The sequence below is a fragment of the Felis catus genome, chromosome D1 (genome assembly GCF_018350175.1).
Source record: "Felis catus isolate Fca126 chromosome D1, F.catus_Fca126_mat1.0, whole genome shotgun sequence".
NCBI classification, from domain to species: Eukaryota; Metazoa; Chordata; class Mammalia; order Carnivora; family Felidae; genus Felis; species Felis catus.
The window spans coordinates 78367736-78386061 of record NC_058377.1 but is presented as its reverse complement, the minus strand read 5'-3'; the positions used below and the strand labels follow the sequence as shown (position 1 = coordinate 78386061).

General features: G+C 36.5%; 1 long non-coding RNA gene across 1 annotated transcript in view; it reads right to left on the bottom strand.

Annotated features, from left to right (window-relative positions):
- Positions 1-472: 472 nt before the first annotated feature.
- LOC109492058 overlaps positions 473-18326 on the bottom strand; it is a 55832-nt gene continuing 37978 nt past the window's right edge. The window contains exons 3-5 of the long non-coding RNA XR_002736294.2: positions 8046-8098; positions 1284-1357; positions 473-613 (exon numbers count right to left, since the gene is read on the bottom strand). This is a non-coding gene — a long non-coding RNA (uncharacterized LOC109492058). The remainder of the gene's footprint in view (positions 614-1283; positions 1358-8045; positions 8099-18326) is intronic.

Genomic DNA, 18326 nt, shown 5'->3' with positions numbered 1-18326 from the left:
TCTCAGTGCCTAATAAAGTAGTTGGGGCATGGTAAATGCTCAATAAATATTTGTTAAATTAATGAGTAGATGAAGAATATATAATATAGACCAGGATATGATAAATATAATGGTAGTACAAAGAAAGCAAATACAGAGAAAGGAAAAATGAATCACTTCTCATAATTGTATATATATGAATGGAGAGTGGCTTAGTGAAAAAATAATTCCATTGATCCACTAAGATGATGATGAGTTTCCTTTATCTTTCTATTTCATATTAAAATTATCTAAGATCTTAATGAAATCCTATGAATTAGTTCAGTCATCTCCAATATACAGTTTGACATGGTTTTAGACTGTAATTAACACCATATTTTACCTGCTTCATTTAACATTAATAACTCTAAAAGTAAATTTAGTCTTGCACCAGGGTCAACCTTGACATTTATTCTAAAAGATAAATTCAGCATTTTCAATTAAAGATATTCACCTTATATTTGGTTTATTATCTGTCATGGTGTTGGCAGTGAGCCTGTCTTCTCCTGTATGTAGCCAATGAGGAATAATGAATTAAGCATTAGCTTTGGCACCAAGAGACTTGAAATCATTTCTTTGTTGTTCCATATTAATTCTGTGACCAAAGGAAAGTCATTAAATCATGCTGAAATTTTTTCTTACATGTAAAATGAATATTTAATTATAATATCCTGTTATTACTACTCCAGAGAGTTTCTTAAAGGATTAAATTAAATAAAAATAAAAAGTAAACTTTAAAGTAAAAAATATATATAATAAATGTTAATAATTAAAAGCATTTTATAATAACAATGCTAGTAGTAATAATACTGTTTCTTATAAACTTATGAATTTTCTTTAGGAATTCCCACTGTAGATTTTTTTGGAGTGGCTGTGTTTACCTATTCTCAGAAGTATGTTGGGATGCTAAGGTCCCCATCTCTCACTGTGTAATTATTAAGGAAATCTGGAATAATTCATGTGTCTACTTAATGCTGGCCATTTGGGGGTCAAATTTGAATATGTATTTGTTCTTGAAAAATTGGACATTATAAGCAGGGTGAATTCAGGTCTTGTGAGGCCTAAAGTTTATGTAACTTGGGGGCTGTTTTAAGAAAGAGAATAGGCAATTATGAATACAAAATGAAGTATGCAATTTAATATAAAATTAGAAAGAGAAAATAACTTAGAACAAATTGCAAATTAGAAAAAGGTAACTAATAACACTGAAAAAAGTCACCAAAAACAAACAGAAAACACCGATGATATTTTCATTAATTACCTACCTGACATACCTTTATACTGTGTAAATATCTATAAGCTCTCTGTATCTTGGTATGAGTAAAATTTTATTCTTTTCCTATAGAGTGAATAAAAGAAAAACAGTGTTTTATCTAGTATAGTTTATTTGAATTTGTTTTGTATTACTGATACTTTTTAAATGTTTATTTATTTATTTTGAGAGGAAAAGTGAGGGCATGTGAACGGGGAGGGGCGGAGAGAGAGAGGGAGAGAGAGAATCCCAAGCAGGCTCCACACTGAGCCAAAACAGCTCAGGTCATGCTCACAGTTCCTGAGATCAAGCCCCGAAATGGGCTCTGTGCTGACAACATGGAGCCTGCTTGGGATTCTCTCTCTCTCTCTCTCTCTCTCTCTCTCTCTCTCTCTCTCTCTCTCCCTCTCTCCCTCTCTCCCTCTCTCCCTCTCTCCCTCTCTCCCTGTTTGTGTGCTCTCTCTCTCTCTCTCTCAAAATAAATAAATAAACTTTAAAAATAGGTAAATAAAAGTATAATTCACATTCTCAATTCATTATATGACAAAAAATTTAGAGTCAGAAGATTTTAGGTATGTTGTCAATTTTAGGAAAATCTGTAGTGTCTTAATATATATACAATATTTGGAAGAACTTTCCACAAACTAACTCTTGGCTCTCTGTGTATGAATCAAACTTTAGTTCTGTTCTATCCTACACATACTTTTGGTGCGTGGAATAGGCTCCTATTGTGCACCTTCATTTTAAATCACTGATGGAGTTGATACAGAGCAGTAAAAGTATTCCTAGAAGTCATTCCTATACTGGGCTGGGAATATCTCACTATATGTGCATATAATTTTGAGCTGTGTAATTATATTTCACTAAACTCAATCTAAAAGTGTCTATCATTCACTTTCCCTTTAGCTAGATCACAAAATTCTCTATAGTCACTCCACTGCTCTCAACATGAGGGGAACATGTGATAAGATGTGAGTTGGAGACAGCAGTCTAAATTACATGTGGTAAAAATATTTTCTAAAAATATACGGAAGGTAAAATGGTACAGCCACTCTGGAAAACAGTTTGGCAGTTTCTTATAAAACTAAACATGAAATTACCATATGACTTAGCAATTGTACTCTTGGGCATTTATACCAGAGAAATGAAAACTTATGTTCCTATAAAAACCTATACCTGAATGTACATTACAGCTTCATTTGTAATAGCCAGAAAAGGGAAACAACCCCAATGTCCTTCAGTTGGTGAAACAAACTGAGGTATGTTAATAACATGGAATACCCCCGCGGGTTGTAGATAAAATATTTTTATGTGTCTGCAGAGTTGGGGCTCTCTGAATACATTTGGCTGAAAACGTGAGATCCGGGGCTGAGCAAGCCTTGAGAACTTAATTTACAACCGTCAAGATAGTGCAGGAACCCCAGGGAGATCTAACTAACTCCAGAGGTATTCATTTACATTTCAAAAGAAAATAAAGATCCAGAACTTGAAGATATCTCTAGGTCATAAAAGTCAGAGACACCAGAGATTATCTGCATTTGGGGAGCGATATTTACAGTACAAAAGCTACAGTGGGAACCCAGGGACCTCTACATCCTCTCTCTAAGGAGCAAAGATTTTTCTCTCTCCTTTTAAGAAGAAAGAGGGAGAGGGCGCCTGGGTGGCTCAGTTGAGGGTCCGACTTTGGCTCAGGTCATGATCTCACGGTTCATGGGTTCAAGCCCCGCATCAGGCTCTGTGCTGACAGCATACAGCCTGGAGCCTGCTTCGAATTCTGTGTCTCCCTCTCTCTCTGCTCCTCCCCCGCTCATGCTCTCTCTCTCTCTCTTTCAAAAATAAATTTTAAAAAATTTTAAAAAAAAAGAAGAAAGAGGGAGTCAGCTGTCTCTCTTGTACACGCGCACACACACACACATGCACACACACACACACACACACAAACACACACACAGAAAATCTATTTTATTCCATCCTTCCTCAATGGCATAGACTTTAGAGTTTGTCTGTATACAAATTTCGACCTTGCTTCTATCATGCTGTTACAGGGGTAAGAATTGGTGGGTGGTGTCCACATCATTGTTTCATTTTTAAGTGAATAATGTTAATCTGTCTCTGATCCAGAATACTTCATGTGCATATTCAGGACAAAATTAATTAAGATGAACACCCAAAACTCAACAACATTCACCAATATGAAGCAATGAACTGTTGAAAGATGCAATGACTTAGATGTATACTGAGGGAATGAAGCTAAGTTTAAAAAGAAAAAAAAATGTGGATCCCATAGGGAACATTCTGTATGGTTCCATTTGTATAACAATCTTGAAATAGCAATAGAGATGCAGAACAGATGAGCGGTTCCCAGGAGTGGGTATAGAAGGGAAGTGGGTATTGTTACAAAGTGTACCTTGACTGTGACGGGGAATACGGAAACCTACATATGTGATAGAATTGCATAGAACTCAGCGTGTGCACACACACACACACACACATGAACACACATACAACTGGTGAAATGTGAATAAGATCAGTGTATTCTATTGCTTTGCAAGATGTTATCATGGAAGGAAACTGGGTGAAGGAAGCACAGGTTCTCTCTGTTATTTATTATAACTGCATGTGAATCTACAATTATCCCAAATAAAAAAACTTCAATAAAAATAACATGAGCATGTGAGCCCAGCAACAGTACCCCTTTGGGGCCTTGGAAAGGCTGCATCCCTGAAGTTCATGCTCAGTCACTTTATGGGTAATTGTTTATGAGCACGAACCTGGAAGCATTGTGACCTATCCTGATCTGGTTTGACCTTTACACCAGTGCAGAGCTTAAATGTAAACTCCAGGAGGGAAGGATATTTGTATTATTCATCACTGCATCCTCAAGAGCTATTAAGGTCTGGTATTAAGCAGACATTCCAGAGAATTCATGAAGTTAAAAAAAAATCAACTGCATGTATCCTGATTTTATCTCAACAGTGCCTGGCTATTTGGTTCTTACCTATTCATACCATACCATTAGAAACCTCTAAAATAATGTATTGTGAAATGACTTATCATCAAATAAATGGGGTGAGTCCTAGGTATATGTGAAAGAGTTCTTATCCACTCCCAATACAGTGGTAAAATACCTGTAAAGTGATTTAATTTCAGACTAGGAAGAATGTCTCAAGAGTAGGCTTACAGATTCTCTGAGAATACCACCAGAGAACTAGCCCACTGAAATGTTATTTCTGTTTCCTCCCCCCCTCCCCCCCCCCCCCCCCCTGCCTTTTCTCAGCCAGCAGGCTTATCTTGGAAGTCCTGGGACTACATTCCTTAACATCTTTTGAAATTTGTGGGTTAGGATCAACATTTGAGAGGGATGAATATAAAAGCCTTAGAAAGGTTCAGTAACTCGTTCAAGGTCTTAGCAGTGAAGTTGACACTTGAACTAAGGATTTTCTTTCTCTAAAATCTATGATAATTCTATCATGAATGAACTTGTGAGCAGCATATTTACAAAAGTATTTACATCTTTAGTCCTATGATAAAATATTTCCCCCTCATAGGGTACTAAAAAACCCAAAACCTTATAATGGAGTTTGGTTTGTTTTTGCTTTCTCATTTTAAAGAGAACATCCACTAACTTAGGAAAGCTCAAAACATTAATTTTTAGAAAGATATACACAGCAGTCAGATATGATTACTGTTTCTTAATACTTATGGACTATTAACTCTGGGGCAAAAACAAACTAGGCTTTTCACTTTGTGAGGATGTCTGAAGGATGAAAACAGAAGGCAGAAAGTAGTGAGTAAAGGGGAGTGAGGAAGGCTCAGCCATTCCAGAAGGAAGTGAAGGGACCCAAAAGAAGTGTCTGGAGAAGCAAAGCAAAGGGGAGCACCTAAAGGAACTCCAAAGAAGGGTGGCAGCAAGCTTTAGAGAAGGTTATTATAAAAATGACATCGATTGCAATTGACTGACAAAACTTTCAAAGAGCTAAAATAATGAAGTTAGTTTTACTCAAACTATTAAGACAAGAAGATGGAAGGGGGAAGAATCGGAGCAAACGTGTTCTTTCAGAGCAAATAAAAGATGTGATGAAAATAAAGATCACAGCTGAACCAGTGATCAGAGACTGGTGAGAAAGACCTGGGGCCTGAGCGGAGTGGAGCTTATGTGCACACCACCTGCCTACTTCATGCTCTCTAGACTTTGAAAACTGAAGTGTGGCCTTCGTGATCATCTTCTCCAGCCTCCTATTGTGCTCCTCAGGAGATGTGCTTCTAGGAGGGGAAGTGATTTACGCAAGGTCACATTTTAAGGTCATGGAGTAGAGTCCCAACCTTGTGTGGCTCCAACATCATCTTTTTTTGTTGTGTCATAATGCCTGCTATTTTCCACTCGGATTTAAATGGCAATTAGTGTAATTAAATTTATACACCCAGGTACATGTACACACACACACACACACACACACACACACACACACACAGGAAAGAATAGAGAAGTCAGCTGATTTATGGGAAATGGCTCTGTCCAGTCTGTTGTAGTTAGTTGTTATGATGTTACATGCAAGGATGTGCACAAGGATAGGAGTTATCCCATGCCATGACCACAAATACCCCCTCATGTTCTCAAGGCTATTCGGTCTTTTGGAGCATGATCTTTGTTCTCCCCTGCCTCTCATACAAACATGCTTGTGATCTAGAAAAATAAACTGTGGGAACTTTAATTAATACACTGGATTGACATAGACATGAAGCAATGTAGTGAAATGGTTACACCAAGTGCCTCAAGTACAGATAAAATGGATTCAGTCTGCAACATCCTTGTATTAGCTGAGTGCTTTGGGGCAAGTTATAAAAGATATTTAAGTCTTGGTTTGGGAGCTTATAAAATGCAGATGATAATATCAACTCCATATAATTGTGAGCATTGAATTAAAGCCAATATATCTAACAGGCTTTGCAAAGAGCTTGGCGCAGTTCTGATGTAGAGAGAGTATTCAGTAAATTGGAGAGATTGTTACTGCTGTGAATGAGAAGAGATGTTTCCCTGAGAGGATGAAATGCTTCTATATCCTTCCCCCAAAACAGGATAATCCAGTCTTATGTCTGTCCCTATTACTTCCAAACCAAAGGAAATTAGAAGGCAAAAAGACTATCTGAGCTATTAAATAACCTTCTTCAGCAAATTTCAACTCTTTAATAACAAACATATGAACAGAGTCCCAAGACCCTCTTGTGCTTTCTATCTCCGGAGGCTACCAAGAAAGAGAGAGAGAGAGAGAGAGAGAGAGAGAGAGAGAGAGAGAGAGAGAGTTGGGGGCGGGGAGGGAGGAAGAAAGAAAAAAGAGAGAAAGAAAGAAAGAAAGAAAGAAAGAAAGAAAGAAAGAAAGAGAGAGGGAGGGAGGGAGGAAGGAAAGAAGGAAGAAAAGAAAGAAAGAAAGAAAAGAGAGACAGAAAAGCAGGCAGGGAGGAAGGGAGGCATAAAGGGAGGAGGGAGAAAAAAGAAAGAGAGACAGAGAGAGAGAGAGAGAAAACCTCCACAAAACTCCTTATCTGCCAGTCATTTAATTTCTATTTTCCCTTCCTAAACCCTAATTATCTCTTTAGTCTAATTAACTCCTGTAGAGGGCTCTGGAGACAGCTAAGCAAAGAGAAGCATTTATTTTTGAGGTAAAGCAATTTTTGTTATCCTTTTCAAAGCACTAAAGCACCTCTCTAAATTCAAGGCTTAAGATGAGTACCTCTCACTGCAGAAACCAAATCAAGCAATGTGTCCCTGCTCAGGACTGATCCTGAATAATTTTCTGACTTCTAAACAGATTTAAAGTTCAAGCAGTACAGTAAACCTCAAACATACCAGAGTGTTGGCAAAATTTTTCTCAACTAACCCAATAGCCACTTGATTTACAGTTAAATCCTTTCCTGTTCTAATACTTGTAGCCCACCTAAAAAATTAACAACCCCTTAGTATGGAAACATTTTCATTGGTATATTCTTACAACTCTCTGGGTAATTTTTAAATGAAATTTTCATTTATAACACTACTTCAGATTGAGTGGTCACGAGAGTTCTTTTTAGAGATGGTGACATTTAACCTGAAAACTTAATGACAAGAAAGACACTAGTGATGTAAAGTTCAAGCACAAAAGCGGAAGTGAGCTACGTTTTAAGGACCATAAAAGAGCCAGTGTGGTAAAATATAGAGGGGAAGGGGAAGGGGAAGAGTGGTAGGAGATGGTACTGGGGTGGGTAGAGATCATTGTGGCTGCTGTGAGGAGAATGAATTGTGGCAGGGAAACTAGCTGAGAAGAGTTACATTTGTGAGCATGAAAAATGATGGTGGCTTGGCCTAAGGTGGGCATATTGGATCAAAAATATATATTGACTTGGGATGTAGTGCTGGGAAGAATCATTAGGATTATTGAATGGAGAGGGTGAGACAAAGTGAGGAATTAAAGATGGCTTCTAGATTTGAGACTTCACAACTACAGGGGCAGTGATGCGATTTATAGAGATATTCATGTTGAATGAGAAGTAGAATATTACATTTGGCTGTATTCCCCCTGCCACCTCCCAGCATTTTGTAGGATAACTGAAATATAGATATGTTGTTGACATCAGGAATTCATACATTTAACTAATATAAAACAGCCTTAATTCAATGGTTTGCGTGTATAACTCTGATACATTTATCCCCATAGCTTATCCTGAGAGGCAGGATTTCAAGCTGATTAAGATGTAGACTCTCTCATGAGGCTTCCTTCCCTCCAAATTTTCCTCTGCTTACCTCAGTGACCTTGGGGGCTACTTCTTAATCTCTTCCTTCATTAGTTTCTTCTCCTATGAAATAAGAATTGTTAATAGAATGCATCTCGTTGGTTAAGATTAAACATGTTAATGGCTGAAACTTCAGGGCAGTGCTTTACATAAAGGATGTGCTGAAAAATATGATTATGATTAACAGTACATTTCTTACCATATGAGCATCCACTAGCATATATTAAGATAATGTTCTTTCTTTAGGTTTATTCTCTGTTTGCTCAGGGTGTGATACCTAAGGGCTTCCCTCCCTTCTCATCCTCTGACACCTTTCCTGTGGCCACGTTCTCTAGGTAACATCTTCATTTAATTATAAAAATAGCTAGCACTGAATTGTTAATTCCCTTGGACTAGTAAGGAATGTTTATATACCATTTAAATTAATTTATCTCATTAATCCTACAAATAGGCTTTTAAAAATGTTTATTTATTTATTTTGAAAGGGAAAGAGCATGAGCAAGGGAGGGGTAGAGAGAGAGAGGGAAAGAGAGAGAATCCCAAGCAGGCTCCACACTGTCAGTACAGAGCCTGATGCAGGGATTGGTCCCACAAACTGTGAGATCACGACCTGAGCTAAAATCAAGTATCAGACGTTCAACCGACTGAGTCACTCAGGCAACCCTGAAATAGGTTTTATAATCCTCATTTCACAAATTTAAAAAAGAAACTTGAGGTTTAGAGAGGACAAAAAAATTGTTTCAAGCAGTAAGTAACTAGAACTTGGACCAGCCTCAGAACTATATGAGTACGTGTGGACTTTAAGAACACAAAACAAATGAACACAGAGGGAAGAAAAGAGAGAGGTAAACCAAGAAACAGACTCGTAACTATAGAGAACAAACTGAAGGTTGTTGGAGGGGAGATGGATGGGCAGATGCATTGAATAGGTAATGGGTATTAAGGAGGGCACTTGTGATGAGCACTGGGTGATGTATGTAAGCGATGAATCACTATATCATACACCTGAAATAATATTACAGTCCATATTAACTAACTGGAATTTAAATAAAACTTGGAGGAAAGAACAACAATGATGAATGAAGAAGTGTGTTTTGATCACCTCCTGTGGCCACTTCTAGTTAATTTTCAAATCTTGTATCTCACACAGCAATGGACAGCCATATGTTTCTTTGCTCTATCCATCAGAATGACCACATTACCCTTTATGAGATGTTGCCCCATGCATCTCTGACCTGTCCACACCTCTGCTGGTCTTTTCTCTCAGCCACCTTACCCATCCTTTTCCCTATGGCAGAAATTCCCACAATGCCTCTGATATCCATCCCATAAGTTGACGTCCTTGTCACCCTTTCCTTCCCCCCTGACAGGAATGTGCCATTTCACCCCATTCTGGGCCTTTTTCATGCATCTTGGCTATGGAAATGGTATTCAGGACCCCTACTTTGCTTTATAGATGGTCATCCTAGCATCCATGAACATTCCCTGAATACTGACAGAACCTCTTAAGCACAAAACCACAGTCATGAATGTTTATTTGTACAGAATACTACTTGCAAAACTGAAGTTTAGAAAAGTTTCTTTTTTTCACAAGGCAGACAGAGGAAATTAGTTTTATTTGTTTGTTTGCTTTTTTTTTGGCGGGGGGGGGGGGCTGTCTCTTGAAAATATATGTGAAAATACATGTTTAGAATCAATAAGCCTAATTGATAATTTTATTGGAGAAAGACTAGCAAAGTGGATGGGGTCCAACTACTTGAGCTCTGTTTTCATTGCCTGTCTCACCCACATCCCATACCCTAATGAACTAGACAACTTTTTTCAATGCTATCCATCAGAAGACAGAATAAAATTATAGAAATACAAGCTCTCTGTGAGCAAAATGTTTAAATGCTGGAGGACTTTAAAAAGATTCATCACCTCAAGAGTAGGTATAGAGGGCAGAGTTAAGGCAAGACAGAGAATCTGGTCCTGAGAGGTGGGGAAAGAGCTACAGTAACAATGTCACTTAAAAGGAATGTTCTAGTGTTCCAACAAGAATTCTCAAAGACATAGGGAAAGAATATAATAAGACAGTGGAAATTCTGAAGTGGAGCAGGGTAGAATTACATATATAAATTTTAAATACCATATGCAATATTTGAATATCATTTTATAGCTGGAAAAATTATGGTTATTCTCATTATGTAAACTATGGGAATGTAGAGTGCAGAGAAATCTTGACCAACGATACATAATTCAAATAAAGCCTGAGAAACACTGCTTTAGAGGAACTATGTGCTTAACTAATTGACTGACTCCATAAATAAATCATTTGATTAAAAGTTACCATTGAGTATATTTTCCTGCTCAGAGCAGGCAAAGTTATAAATTGCTCAGCAGAATCCTTGTGATAAATTATTATTTTTCTGTAAGAGAAGAGATAGAGAGAAAAGAAAGGCATGAGCCTTTAGAATCCTCTTATCCTAAACTAGTGCCCCATGATGCTTGCACTTAGCATGATGAATAATCTTTGATTATATGAATAAAGTCAATTGAACAAAAAAGAAAGCAGCCATGTAATGCATGCTTGGAATAGGTCTCATTGAAGAGTCTGGTGTTCAATAATGCCTGGATCCATTGAAATAATTTCCTGCAATTATCAACAAATCTGAAAGTTCAGTCTCTTTTTTCTTTAAGACCAGGGGTACAGTATAGCCTAGTAGTAAGACCTATGCTTAGCACTTGACTTGAGTCTACCAGGCCTTGACTTCTGGTTCCACAGCTTGTCTGCTCTGTGACCTTAGTGAAGTAACTTCAGCCCCTTACCTTCACTTTCCGGTATGTAATACTCAGAGAAATAGCAATGACATTACAAACCAGTTGTGAAAATAAATTGAATTAATGCAAGTAAAATATTTACTATATTGTCTAAACAAGTTAAGCTCTCAATACATTTTAACAGTAATCATCTGCTCTCTTTTCTCCTTTACATATATCCTGGAATAAATGAGATATTCCAGTAACATGTGGCTCATGTATTTTGTCTCCTCTGTAAGACCAGCATTATCCTATGATGAGAACCCCACTTGATGTTAGAATATCTAGGATTTGAATTCTTAGTCCAAAATGTACTAGATGTATGAGATATGAGACTAGGAGTGTCATACAATCTGAGTCTTAGTTTTCTCATTTGTATTGGAGCTTTTGAGTTAAATGACAGGTGAATAACCAGTAAATACCAAAAGAATGCCCTCTTCCTTTATTTAGTCTTCCTTCCCTAAATATTATTGGCATCGTAATATTAATAATTGCAACAAAGGTTTAATATTTGACTATGAACTCACAAAATTCCAAGGCTGCTACCTTTTCCTCATTCAGTGTTTGGTGATTTCTTAAGGCAAGACAGCTCTGAATTATCAAATACTTGTATACTAATCTTCTTTTCATGGGATTTGAATTAGAATATTTCTATAAAAAAAACAAATGCTTTATGTAAATAATGCTACATATGACATAGAAGATGAAATTATACTTCTCCACTAAGCTTACAGTAGTGACATTTTTTTTTGAGGCTCGGCATACGGTTCCAAAATTTTAGTAAAATCTAGATACTTTCAGTTAATGAGGGGACACTGAATATTAAAAAAAATTCAAGATCTTATAAAGAAAACCATGCTCCCAGTTCATCTTCTATCCTCATAAAAGTATAGGTTTCTAAATTTATAGTTTTCTTTTTTATAGCCATAAATTTATAGGTTTCTTTTTTTAACTTCCAAATAGGATTTCTTTGAAGAATGAATTTTATGCCTAAAGGTAAAAGTTTGAAGAACACAGAATATGGAGCTAAACCACATTTATATGTCTCTATACCTTTTAATCTTGTTTTCTTCCTTGAGTTCAGTTGTCTGTTATCACTTCTATTTTTAGATGTGTGTCTCTATCCGTTTCCCCTTCTACACTGCTTTTGTGCTTGCGAATTGTGAAATGCTAAGAGACAGAAAACCACATACATGTACCTGCTGATTAAAATTCAAATATCTGAGCAAGCTTCTAATGAAAACAAACCAAAGATTAGAAGCTTTCTAAAATATTCAGATGGACACTCACATATAATGACAATGATTATAATGGTGATAAATTAGGTGTTTGTAATTATGTCCATACATTGTTTCTCCTGCTAAATATTAAACTTAGTGAAGGCAGATACTATTCTCTGTATGTCATGTTATGTTTGTTTGTTTGTTTAATTGCACATGCTGTGCTTGACAAATAAAAAACTAAGTATTTTTGTCAGACTAGTTTCTATAGGGTTGAGATTGACAAACTCAGTAAGGGCTGTTTATCCATTTCTGTGAATTTAAAAATATTAAGACATATATCCATATAAACTGTCCATGATGTATCTATTGCATGTAATATTTGTGAAGTCATTCCTCACTTGTGGCAAATATTTATCATATGAGTGTGGATTTGATATGAAGAATAGGCAAACACTCTCTAGTTAACACTACAGACTATAGCTAGTGATTGAATTGGATAAATCATTAAAATGAATTTTGAGGTACGGTGACAAAGCTATTGACTTTTTTAGGTTTCTATAGCTTTTGACTTGAACTTAACCCATATAATCTTAAACAAAAATAGTGTTTGACTTTTTTTTAATCAAAAAAAATGTTTAATGTTTATTTTTGAGGGAGGGACAGAGAGAGAGACAGGGAGACACAGAATCCAAAACAGGCTCCAAGCTCTGAGCTGTCAGCGCAGAGCCAGCCCGACTTGGAGCAGGAACTCAAGAACCATGAGATCAACACCTCAGCCAAAGTTTGAAAGTCCAACGCTTAACCAACTGAGCCACCCAGGAACCCCAGTGTTTGACTTTTAACTGAGGATTACTTGGATATATTCAAAATCAATTTGGATGTTAAAGTGATTGAATTTGTTTTTCAAGAATCTTACTACTTGTAAATTTCCAGCTTCACTCTGGAATTGTTTGATCTCTGAAGATTTAAGTCGTAAGTTGCCACAGTAAAATATTTTAGATTCCCTTCATTCCAAATACAGACTACCCAAGATATAATCAGGAAAGATATGAAAATTTCTTGTCTTTTTATTAAAATTATATCCTTGGTAAGGGCTAACTTACTTATACATATTGAACAGATATTACCAATACGATAGCAACAAGATAATGCCTAACATGTACTAAGCTATACAAGTTGTAATATTTATTATGCTCTGTAAACACTGTATTAGTATCTTCATGTGAAACTCCCTTAGAGTTCTTTAGGTGCTTACTGAAAGGAAAGACAGAAGTGCTATTTAGGCCCAGGCTACTTTGTCGTAATGTAGGGCTATCAGATTTATCAAATAAAAATATATCACACCCCGTTAAACTTGAATTTGAGATAAACAATGAATAATTTATAACAAGAATTTCTGTGTATGAAATAAAAATAAAAATAACTTTATAATTCTTCTTTTTAATGTTTATTTATTTTTGAGAGAGAGAGAGAGAGAATGAGAGAGGCTGAGCACAAGTCAGGGAGGGGCAGAGAGAGAGGGAGACACAGAATCTGAAGTAGGCTCCAGGCTCTGAGCTGTCAGCACAGAGCCCAACGCGGGGCTCGAACTCACAAACTGTGAGATCATGACCTGAGTCAAAGCCAGGTGCACAGCCGACTGAGCCACCCAGGTGCCCCAAAAATAACTTTATAATATGCAATATTTGGGATATATTTACACTAAAAACTTTGTGTATTTCAAATTCAAATTTAATCGGGCATACTATATTTTATCTGCCAATCATGTTTTTTAAGTTTTACTGAGATATAATTCATATACACTTTACCTTTTTCAGGGTACAATTTGATGAGTTTTCAGATACAGTGTTTTAAAATCATTATCACAATCAATTTTAGGATATTTTCATCATCCCCAAACAAAACTCTGTATCCATTGGTAGTCACTGCCCAGTTCTACCCATCCCTATGCCATCCCCTGGCCCCAGACAACCACTAATCTACATAATCTACATTCCACATAGAGATTTGCCTATACTGGATATATCATATAAATGGATTTTATATATATATATATATATATATATATATATATATATATATATGTGTGTGTGTGTGTATTTTAATTAGCTCCTTTCAGTTCTCAATGTTCTCAAAATTTCTTTATGTTGTAGCATGTGTCACATAGTGTGTACTTTATTGCTGAATAATATTCAACTCTATGGATATACCACATTCTGATTATTCATTAATTAGTTGATGGACATTTGGGCTTTTTCCACTTTTGGACTATAATGAATAACTCTGCTGTGAACATTTGTGTACAAATGTATGTAAGACTAGAATTGCTAAATCATATAACCCCATATTTAACTTTTTGAGGAACTGATCTCTCTGGAGATCTTGTAGATATCTGTCACTCCAGTGTCCTGCTTCTGAGGAGTTCTTGATCCTTGCTCACTCCTTTGCCTATTCTGCAATTCTCATTTTTGTTTTCCTTTTCAGGTAAATACTATCACTCCCACATCAAAAAAGAAAACTAAACAAACACGTTGTCATAAAGTCATGTGTTAGTAAGATTTTATCAAAGTCACGGTGAGCAGAAGAGGAACTACATTGTCATGAATCACAGTCAGCTTAAAACTCAGTTACTAGCTAAGCCCGTTTTTAAATCTCTCTCTGCCTTTCTCCCCTGTAGAAACTTGGCCTACGGCCATTTTAATTTGAATCACTTTTACCTGTTTGACTTCTGCTCCTCCTTTATCACAGATCTCTACCCACTTTTTTTTTTTTTTTGCAGTTTATAAGTAAACTGTAATTCTGCCTCATCCCATGCCATCCAGACTGTCCTAACGAATATATCCATTAAAATGATAAGTTTCTCTTCCTAAGACATTTTCTGTGGTAAAGTCCAAAAATAACTATGTTGTCGTTCTAGCAAATGGATATTTTCCTTGAGCAATAACTATTTATGTTCACACTTATGGTTCATTAGGTGAGTGAGAGATTCGAAGTATCTTAATGGTCTACATGTAGAGTGAAAATAATACAGAGCTGAATAAGGTAGGGTTCTTACCTTCAAACAACCCACATTGTTAGGAAGGATTCGTTCACTATTAATGAGAGAAAGTAAAATGATGAGTAATGTATTACAGGCATATTAAAGAAAACCATGAAAACCTGGAGATTTTTGAATAAGTGTTTTTGTTGTTATTGCTTGGCCACACTTTCAACTCTAACTTTAGCTCAAATATTCAAATAGATACAATTTTAAAACAATGGCACATACAAATTAAACACCTTGGAAGCCCAGAACTAGAAAATACATTTGTTCTGGGTTCCAGGATTAGAGTAAACGAAGCCCAATGCCTTAGCCTAATGAAATAAAAATATGTGGTACGTTGCTGGGGTGTGTATCTTAAATAGCCTGGTACTAAAGCTTCCAACGTTTCTTCAATGGCAGAGGGAAACAATAGTTTCTAAGACATTGGCAGTTTTCTCTTGGCTAAACCACTAGACTTAGTTCAATGAGTTAAAATAAAAAGAAGGAAAGAAAAATCACGAACAATGAAAATATGATAAACAGATTCCAGCACCCACTTTTTAAAAAATGTTTTTTTTAATGTTTATTTTTGAGAGACAGATACAGAACGTGAGTGGGGAAGGGGCAGAGAGAGAGGGAGACACAGAATCTGAAGCAGGCTCCAGGCTCTGAGCTGTCAGCACAGAGCCCGATGTGGGGCTCGAACTCACAAACTGTGAGATCATGACCTGAGCCAAAGTAGGACACTCAACCGAGACACCCAGGTGCCCCTTCCAACACCCATTTTTTTTTTTTTTAAAAAAAAGCTGAGCGGAGGGAGGAACAAACTAAGAAAGCTAACAAAATGCAGTGTGGACCCTCACATCACACAAGATGCAATAACAGGGAGTGAACAGACCCTCCCGCCCTGAAACAGCCAAACACTGGGAAAAGTGCCTTGAGGAAGACTTTCTAGACATTGGATACCAGGAAAGAAAGAAAGGATCCCTGACAAGTGGAAGCTAAATGCAGCGAGCTTCAGGATTGCCCCAACCTACTGTCTGTAAAAATCTCCAGGCAGCAATACAGCGAGGGAACCCAGGCAGATTACTGAGAGAACTAAAGAGCATGTGGTTCTGAGAAGCCAAAGGACCAGAATTCACAGAGCAGAGGACTGGAAAGGAGAAAGCTGCACAGAGGAAGAGCTTTTCCAGAGTTTACTCAGGGGCATCTCTTGAGTATTCAACTGAGTACTGACACACCTGAAGACCGGAGAAAAAAGAACACAAGGAGATGTAGAGGCTCATATAGGAAATTGCTCCTTCCTTCTTATGAATATTTACCTTACCTTGTTCCTTATTAGGACATTTCTGTAACTTTGAAACTCACAATGTATTTGTTTATATTGGCATTTCACCTAGTAGGTGATGAGTGCTTTGAATGTGCAGAATTAAGCATTAATTCAAGTCAATATATATTCTAGGATATATACAGGAACCAGTATCATTTGTGTTCCTTTGCAATTATATTCTGAATTTCTGTTAATTATATTTCATGTCTTCCTTCTTCTCTTAGATCACTTTTTTTTTGCTCCCTCTTTTGCTTTCTAGATAATTTTCTCAAATCTCTTCTTCACACCGCTGATTTTCTTTTCTCCAGTTTAAGTCTAATCCTATTTGCTTCTGATACCATTTTAAATTTTCCAATGATATAAATTATGATATTAAATGTTTTGAATTTCTGTCTTCTAGTTTGCCTTCTTCTTGGTTTATAGTCTGTTAATTATAGGTAGTCATCTCTTGTTTTTTATAAAGACATAAAGACGTGATTTAAAATATTCCTTGGGAATATAATTTTTAGACCATTTTCTTTTTCTTGGGAAAACCTTCTAATGTGAATTTCCACTTTATTTTTTGATACTGTTTATGTCTTATATTTTACTTCAGATTTTTTTTAAGTTTTTGATTTTTTTCGTCTGTTTTCACATTCTGAGTTGGTCACCAAATAATCCAATACTTCTATTTACAGAAGAAACATGGGCTCTTCCTTCTCCATTTCTGTCCATATGGGCAATTTTCCCATCAGAGTTTAAACTCGTATAATGGCTGATATATGTGCTTTTATAAATTCTGTACTTCAGCAGCCTGAAAAAAAGTGAATAAAACTGTCTCCAGACATTTACAATCAGAGAATTTTGATCTTCCAAGCACTTGATTTATATCTTGCTTTATTTTGTTTGGCGAGTTTACAACAACGGACTAGGGCCTACATCTATTGAATTGGAGGAGTAAAATAAACGATCACTTTTTCCAGACTTCCAATGTAAAACCATGCTCCTCTAAATCCAGAGGGAACTGAGTCTGCTACTACAAGAGGGAGCCAAAGAAGAATAGTGATAAGAGGCCATTTGACTTTCCTACAAAGTCAGTTCAAGTTTTAAGTGCATTGGGTTTGAGGCAGAGAAAAGGGCTTCAATCATGGTGGCTCACATCTCACACAAAAGCTACCTGTGACTCTAACCTTTGCCCCAAACCGGAAGTATAAACATTGGAGTTTTTCAGAATCGCCCCTCTCACTTCTCACTATTCTCACTCACTTTCTGATGTCTTCCTTCAGCTGAATCTCAACTTTACTGGTAGTCCTTCTCTGAAACATACGGAATGTGGTTGGCATCATGTCCTATTTTTTTCTTTACTGTTCTTTAGTCATTTCTGACAGTTTTCGGGAAAAGAACTAGTGAGCCTGTTTTTATACTCTCTTTTTCCCCCAGAGAATTCTACTTGATTTTTCTAGGTAATACATTTGAGATTCCTCATCTTTACCATCAAATCAACTCCATCAGGCAAAGTGGTAATAATCATGATTTAAATGCATTAAATTTGAAGAGCCTATTCATTTTAAGTAAATTATAATCTGAATTGAGTTTGTGATTTTGAAGAGCAATAGCAGAAGTATTTTGTGTAAAACAGTGGTACTTAACTTTTGTCGACAGGCAACACAATTCTGTCAGTATTGACTCTCGTTACACACTGATTTTCAACACTGGAGGGGTCAGGGTGGTGGCTGTATAATTTAGAAGGTCAGTAATAGAGGCTCTGCTATTCTGGAAGTGGGGAATGAAATCATGCTCCTCCACTTGAGATTCACTGAATAAAAATGTATCTTTTTCCAGTATTATTCATATCACCCTTGGGATATAGTCTTGATACCCAAATGAAAAGATAATGGCAGAAATTAGGTACCACATGGTTGAAGTGACAGTAATTGG